Source organism: Mus musculus, chromosome 12 (genome assembly GCF_000001635.26).
Source record: "Mus musculus strain C57BL/6J chromosome 12, GRCm38.p6 C57BL/6J".
NCBI classification, from domain to species: Eukaryota; Metazoa; Chordata; class Mammalia; order Rodentia; family Muridae; genus Mus; species Mus musculus.
The window spans coordinates 119,316,664-119,325,181 of record NC_000078.6 but is presented as its reverse complement, the minus strand read 5'-3'; positions in this window follow the sequence as shown (position 1 = coordinate 119,325,181).

The following is an 8,518-nucleotide window of genomic DNA, read 5'->3' as shown; positions in this document are numbered from 1 at the left end:
GCCAGCCTGGGCTACACATTTTTAAGCCGGGCAGTGGTGGTGCACGCCTTTAATCCTAGCATTTGGGAGACAGAGGCAGGCAGATTTCTGAGTTCGAGGCCAGCCTGGTCTACAAAGTGAGTTCCAGGACAGCCAGGGCTATACAGAGAAACCCAGTCTCCAAAAAAACAAAACAAAACAAAACAAAACATAACATAACAAAAGACTGTGCCAGGTATGATGGAGCATATAATTTTAGCACTCCAGAGGTAGGGGAAATCTCTATAAGTTTGAGATCAGCCTGGTTTACATAGCAAGTTCCAAGACAGCCATGGCTTCAAATTGAGACCCTGTCTTAAAACCAAACAAGCAAAATTTTAAAAATCTCATTCTGCTAAACAAGTATAAGTCAGGATTATCTGGCTTATACAGCCAGCTTGAGAATCTCTTAAGCAGAAAAACAGCAGGAGAGATGGGTAATAAGAACACTGTACTAGGGAGAAATATGAAGCCCCAGGAGCCTGTGATATCTATGACATAAAGACTAACACTAATAAGCCTTAGTGCTCATCAGTTTTGAAATTTACCCAAAGATGAATACCAAACAAGAGAAAGTTTGGCCAGCCTGAAACTTTTGTTTACAGTCTAAAGTCTCTGCTTTCCATTTGTGAAGTTAAGAAATACTGTATTAACTATCCAGTTTTTAAACAACCTGATAAAGAGACAACTAAAATTGTCCCAATTTTTAAATGACTTGACTAAACATCAGAGTCTGTGTATGTCATCAATGGCCTTCCTGGCTACTATCACAGCTCATTGAAAAACTTTTCCTAGTGTAAAGAAGTCATACACATAAAAATTACATTTAAAAACAACATATTGTCTTTTTACATTTAGAATCTATTTGTATATTTATATATGCCATTTAAATTTTAACATATACTGTGCTTTCTACTGTAAGTTGATGAAATATTATACTCTGTTTTTAATTATTGACAAGTGAAAATCTTTCCAAGGAGTGCACATCAGGGATGCTAATGCCTTATTTAACAATTTAGTCCTAATACACTTGAATTAGTTTTGATTAGTTGTGTTTTGGTGTAGCTTTCTCCTCTTGCTTGCATCAAAATACATATAACATACTTTAAAATTTATCCTTTCAAACTTTTATAGCAAGACATCAAGGTTTTGGACATTGTACGCAAGCTAACCGCATTTGTAGGTTGCTAATGAACCTGCTATCTAGCTCTGGGTAAGATTAAGGACTTCCACAGAAATAGCTCTAAACAATTGTTGTCCCATATTTCTTTTCATTGAGTAAAGAAACAATGCAACTTTGTACAAGTCTCACAGAGAAGATGTTATAGAGTCACACTGAATATCTTATACCTGCAGATGGCATTGCATTATTAGTAAGATGGCCCTTCAAAAGAGGTCACTTTCTAATACAAATTTGAAAGTTGTTTGGCTTACAATATTGTTGAAAAAGGTCATCCCCTTCTTTGTTAAAAGATGATCAATGTATTTCTGGTCATGGACAATGTAAGAGCTGTCCTTGGTGTTCTCACACATTCTCTTAGCACATTGAGAAAGAGAAAAACTGTAAGGCAGCTGGCATTGGTAGAGAAACTCTAATACTTGACTGGACACAGTGATTCTTGATGGAGTTGTTAGTGCTGAGTCATGTAAGTTTTCATCTTTTCAGACTGAAATGTTGTAGAGGTTTTATGATTATTGGAAAGAGCCCCAGCAGTGCTTCCTTCTTTGTATAGAGTAATATGAGCAAGATTTCCTCTGTGATCTTTTTATATTTTTATTTGAAACAAAAGAAGGAAGATCTTCAATCTGCTAAGGAATTGGATCCAAAATTTCTTTCTCTTAGTGAAATAATCCAGACACAGAAACACAAACACCACATGATTTCACTTACATATGGAATCTAACATAGTCAAAAATCTTAGAAGCAGAAACTTAAAATGATTGTTGCCAAGGACTGAGGGGAAGGGTACACAAAATGCATCAAGCTTCAGTAAAAAGTAAAAACACTTGATACTCTGGAGTCCTGAAGTGGTAAATACTGTCTACAGCTAACCACACTGCATATTGCATACTTAAGAGCAGCCAAGTAAATTGATAAGATCTTTGGTAAGGTAGTCATATAATAAAAGAGGTAAGAAAAAATATTGAGATATGATGGATATGTCTATAGCCTGGATAAAAGTGATAATTTCACAGGTGTATACTTGACCCCAAATACATGACATTATATAAAAGCAACCAAATATATATTAGGAAGTCTATTATGGCAAGAGCATAAAACATGGAATGAACACTTTTTAATTCACATTTAGGTCTTTCACAGGCAGACAGGATCTTCTCAGGGACTTTTTTTGGTCAACTTTTGATGATTCAGACTGACATTACAAATATCATGTCATTATAACAATTTTAGAGATGGCATTCTGAGGGAAACACAAATAACTCTGTCCTCCATTTTGGATGGGAAGTGCAAGCAGTTCTATATTGAAGCCCAACATGTTATTTGGGCCTCATATTTTTCTCTCTTGATACAAACTAAATGCCCACATATATAGGCTGGTTTTCTATTTTATAAGCTAGACTACATTTAATGTTGGAATTATCTATGGCAAGGAATTTTATGTAATCAACATAAGGGAATGCTGAATGTACCATAGCAATCACAATGCAGACCAGTCCTTTACTTTCTAAAGCATTTGACCAAGAATATACACATCATTATTGATATGCAATTTCTAACATTGTCACTATCAGAAAGCTTGCTGAACATATTTAGTGTGAACATCTAGAAGAGCTATATATTTGAATCTAGAGAAAGATCACTTCTGAGTTTATTTGTTAAATATAGGGTGTTCTCCCTCCGCTTCTTTCAACTTTTTCAAATTAAAGGATGGACTATAGCACCATATATAGAACACTCTATATCCTGCACTCTCTATACCACACAGAAGCTCCTGAGGGTCATTCTAACGTTGGGCACATTGACAGTGGACATCTTCAAGATGGGTTTGGCTCAGAGAAAGACTGAGAATATTTGAATTCCCTCCTAGGAGGACTGGGAATCAAACATGAAGATAAAAGCCAAATATTTCCTTCATATATAGTTCTCCTTTCCAAAATTTGACATTTTAGGTACTGTCTAAACTTCACTGAGAGGAAAGAAGGAGACCAAGGTTTTGTGAGGTCTAGTGACATCTCAACACTACTAGATGAAGGTAGAGTAGAAGAAGGCCCATGAACCTCCATTTGGCCCTGAGGTGGTAAGAGCTCATTCTAGTTGATGGAAGAGAGCTCTATACATGACAATATCAACAATCAACCTCTTTAAGTGCAGGGACTCACCTTCAGTGCCAAAGAACCATCCTCATGCACCTAAGAGAAGATTCAACCACAGAGCAGAAGAAAATTGAGATATTACTGAGTAAATATTCATGTGCCATTCCTAGGAACCACCCGGAATGAACTAATCAAGCAGTAGGTTGGTGACACATCTGCATTATTCACAAGGGAAAAAGAGCCTGTGGGTTTTTTAATAATTAAGATGCCCCATTTTCTAACCAAAGCTGAGGAAATTCCCATTTAATGACTTTAAATGCCATCCTAAAGACTTGTCTCTATCCAAGACCACAATTCTGAAATCAGACCATGTATCAAAACTGCAATCTGGATATCAAAGGATATGTTTCACACATACCACACTTTAAAATGACAAGGTTTTTAATATGACAAATTTTCAAGGCCAGACTGGGCTATTTAGTGAGGCATAGACTCAAAAGACAAAGAAAAGCATTTGTTACTTCAACAAATATTCATAGTATATCAGCCAAAAATGCTCATTGCAACACTATCTTAAACATAGTAATTTAAGTTTGAAGAGGGCCAGGTGGCTTTAGGAGTCATGACAGTTACTGCCAAGCCTGAAAGCCCAGGTCAGTCTCCAAGACCCTTGTGATAGAAGAAAAAATTGACCCCATCTATTTGTCCTCTGATTTGCACATGTACACTATACCACATGCACACACATATACAATCACATACATACATACATACATACATACATACATACACATGTTCACATATATACACACATATAATAAAAATAATATATTTTAAATAGAATTACTAAAATATAAGTTATTATTCTACAAACAAACAGATAAATTCACATTTCCAGCAAACAATCAACTGAAAGTAACTGATACAAATTTACCAACTATCCCAAATTCTCTGCAGCCTGTATCTGAGCAATTGGTAGGCTAATTTTATAACTACTACTTTTTTCACTGTGTTATATGCTCGAAGAATAAAATCAACTGTTAGCTGAACCACAAAATATGCCATTTTTATATGTGAAAACATGCAAACTTCCCACTGTCATCAGTCAAAATTCATGTATTTCCCTTATCTCCTATTTAGTACATTCCAACCAGCTCTGCTTCCTGGATTTTTTATGGACACTGACTATTCAAACTGCTTAGCTGAGATCTAAACCCCATATCAGAAAAGTCTTACTATTAGAAGATTTAGTGGGCCAGTGGGTGTTACAATTTGATTACATACAACTGCCAGTGTTTAAGGGACAGGTAAGGGGACCAAGCAGTTTCAAAGCAGTGACATATAGAGAAGGTGTGTTCACTTTTTCTGGTAACTTTACCTCATCCCCAGAATAATATAAATGAAGTCAGACAAGCTGGTAGAGATGATTTCATAAAAGTTATCTTGTCCAAATTGCTATATATATTATATAATGTATTGATCACCAGATGCTAATATGACACTTTGAAAACACACTGTTTGGAATCAAGAACAATGCAGAAATTCTATTATCTGAACAACAATTAAGGTTGCATGCTTTGTAAGTCAGTGTAACAGCCCAAGGGAGTCCTGAAATGTTCTAATAGCCATTATTTCTAACATCCTAAAAGGAGCCCTCAAAGATAAATAAATATTATGAAAATACAATTACAAATATTGACATTTCTCTTCAAGAACTTCTCTCTCTAGATAAGTTTCTTAGTCTTTTTTTTAATTAGGTATTTTCTTCATTTACATTTCCAATGCTATCCCAAAAGTCCCCCATACCCTCCCCCCCCCACTCCCCTACCCACACACTCCCACTTCTTGGCCCTGACATTCCCCTGTACTGAGGCATATAAATTTTGCAAGACCCATTGCCTCTCTTTCCAATGATGTCCGACTAGGCCATCTTCTGATACATATGCAGCTAGAAGCAAGAGCTCTGGGGGGTACTGGTTAGTTCATATTGTTGTTCCACCTATAAGGTTGCAGACCCCTTTAGCTCCTTGGGTATTTTCTCTAGCTCCTCCATTGGGGGCCCTGTGATCCATCCAATAGCTGACTGTGAGCATCCACTTCTGTGTTTTCTAGGCCCTGGCATAGTCTCACAAGAGACAGCTATATCTGGGTCCTTTGTTTCTTAGTCTTTTTACTGTGAACATATTAGGCCATATAACTTTGTTAGGAGTTACCCAGTACACTGTGAGATGTAGAGAATCTTGGCCTCTGCTGGGAACACCTTCTCAGTTTAACAATTTCAAATGTTTCTATGCATTTGCAAAAATCCCATGGTGTCATGGGATTTGAAGTCCCATCAGAGAACTACTTTCCTTTAACACACAGAAAAAGATATAGGGAAAAAATACATGATTTGGAGGCATAAGCTTGGATGTAGAATGGAAATAGGTAAAAAATGCTATTTATGTGACATTACCGACTAGGCAATAAAGGAATTAAGAAAATTTCCATTCATACTGAACAACTGTAAGATTTCATTTACCACAGTATTAACTATTAGATTTTAAAAATGAAAATAGCAATACACTTTCAAAAGAGTTGTTCTGACAGCATAGTGAGACAAATTATGTAGAATACTTGGTATGTTGTTTAACACAAAACACTCAACAACTGTCAGGTCTTATTATGTTAGGAGGTTGACAAGACTTTATCTTAATGCCACTCCATTCCTTCCCCCCACCCCACCCCCATCTTCCTCCTTTCATCTCTCTATTGTATATAGGTCAACACACAAGTTCATGAATATGAAACTATAAAGCTAAGAGTTGCATCCAACATGTATGTAGAAGTATGTGGAAAGTCAGGACAATAAAGCATAGCACTGGCATGAATGAGTCTGAGTGTGTGAGAGTGTACATGCGGGTGGAGGAACAGCAGAAGGCTGACTCATATCATAATGCAAAACAGATGTTAGTCTGTTTGATAATTTTTAGCAGATTTTTAAAAAAAAAGAGTTAAGTAAACTTTATCTGGCATGTTTGAAGAATAAGGTAATCAGATGCTATAATTAATGGAGTGTTAGCACATAGAAGCAAACATGGATTATCATTTTGAAACTTTTAAAATGTCATAAAATATATTTTACACTAAGACTTACTAGGATGATTAATTCATTTTATTTCAACAACTATTTAGAAATCATTTATTCTTTTCTTAACTATGCCAAGCATAGATTTAATTCTTTCACTATCCAGAAACCTACTTCAAGGAAATGGTTTTAAATATCTTTTTAGAGATATCCAAGATTGAAGTTTATACTGAGAACATACTCCACACATATGAATCAAAGGTGTTTTTGTTAAGTCTTGACATTGTCACTTGGTTCAGTTTTTTCTGTCCTGTGTGATAATACAGAACATAATAGCAGGAGGCAGGGAATGGAGCAAAGCTATTTGCTCTTGGTGGCCTAAAAACAGGCAGTATGAACAGGTAGGCTCAGGTAGAAGATACATCCCAAAGGGGTTGCCTTCAGTGACCCAGAGTGTCTAAACGACCCTGCCTCACAGTCTATGTGGAATAATGCTATCAATCTCAATTCTATTATTGAGTAAGCACTGAATATGCCAAATTCCGGATGATATTACTGAGCATGATACCTCTAAACATGACATTGGAACAACATAAGCCTTTGATGAGAAGGGAACTTCATATGTAAAGAAACGAAAAAGTATTTGCCCACAAGGTCAAACTCAAGCGCAATCACTGTATGAGGTCCCATTACACTGCATTACAGCCTGCTTCAAACACACATACAATGTATTGTTAGTGCTGTTAGTTGATGTCTACAAATACAATAAAGCAAATCCTTTCATATCATATCCTAAATACATGCAAAGTTGGCTTTTCCACTCTTCACCCAGTCTGTCCTCCCAAGAGAACAGTTTTAGTTCCTTCCATTTCCTCCACCTCAAGAGCATCATGGCTATTGTACCTCCTACAGGTCTTGTTTTTCACTACTCCTCATCAGACATAATATCTGCACAAGAGACAATTCAGACATAGCTGTTATTTGCCATTGAGTACATCTTTATTTTTGTCATCCTGGTCAACAAACATTCATTCTGCATTGGTAATAAGCAGTATAATTTTTTTTGTTTTGTTTTTAGTTTTAATGTGTTTCCATTTGATTTCAATGAGATGGATACAATCAGTAAGCATGTACTCTCCACTGTTTCAAAATGATGTCCTCTTGGGTTATTAACTCCCTCTTTTCCTTCCTTGGTTCCTCTTCCATTTGCTGTTTTTCATTGCTCAGGACACCTCTCTTTGACTCAACAATGTCAGAGCCATCTTTGGCTATTACAATTTCTTCATAATAAACAAGCAAATAACAACACGAAAAAGCTGATATTTGAGCCGGGCGTGGTGGCACACACCTTTAATCCCAGCACTCGGGAGGCAGAGGCAGGCAGATTTCTGAGTTCAAGGCCAGCCTGGTCTACAAAGTGAGTTCCAGGACAGCCAGTGCTACACAGAGAAACCCAGTCCCAAAAAGAAAAAAAAAAAAAGAAAGGAAGGAAGGAAGAAAGAAAGAAAGAAAGAAAGAAAGAAAGAAAGAAAGAAAGAAAGAAAGAACTGATATCTGAATTTTTCTATTTCCACATTTTATACCATGATGATTCTAACAAAATAAAGAGATAAGTGCTTCTTGACTCTAAGGAATTCTTACTTGAGATTTAATAATTTGTAACTTAAGAGTTAGAAAAAGTAAAAGGAAGTCCTAACTAATGGGTTTTCCCCACTAAATTTAAATTTGTTCTAAATTTAATTTTCAGTAAGTAAATGTAAATGTTAAAATTGCTTATGTGAATTAAAACTTCTTTAAAAACTCTCAACACAGAAATATGTATACTGTATTTCTTTACAAATTTGTTGTGTACTAATCAGACATGAGGATCATTTTGACAATTTAGGTAAGGTGCTTATGTTTGAATATTAAGTATCGTGCAAAGGGCTCCTGTGTTGAAGGCCTGGCCACTAATAGAGAAAATTCATATTTTAGGAAATAATTTGACTATGGGGGCTGTGACCTACACAGTGGATGGATCTAATGTGAGTCCATAGATGGATGATAACATTGGGATGTTAGAAACTGTAAGAAAAAAATCAATTTGGCAGTTCCTCAGAAAATTGAACATAGTTCTACCGGAAGATCCAGCAATACCACTTCTGGACTTATACCCAA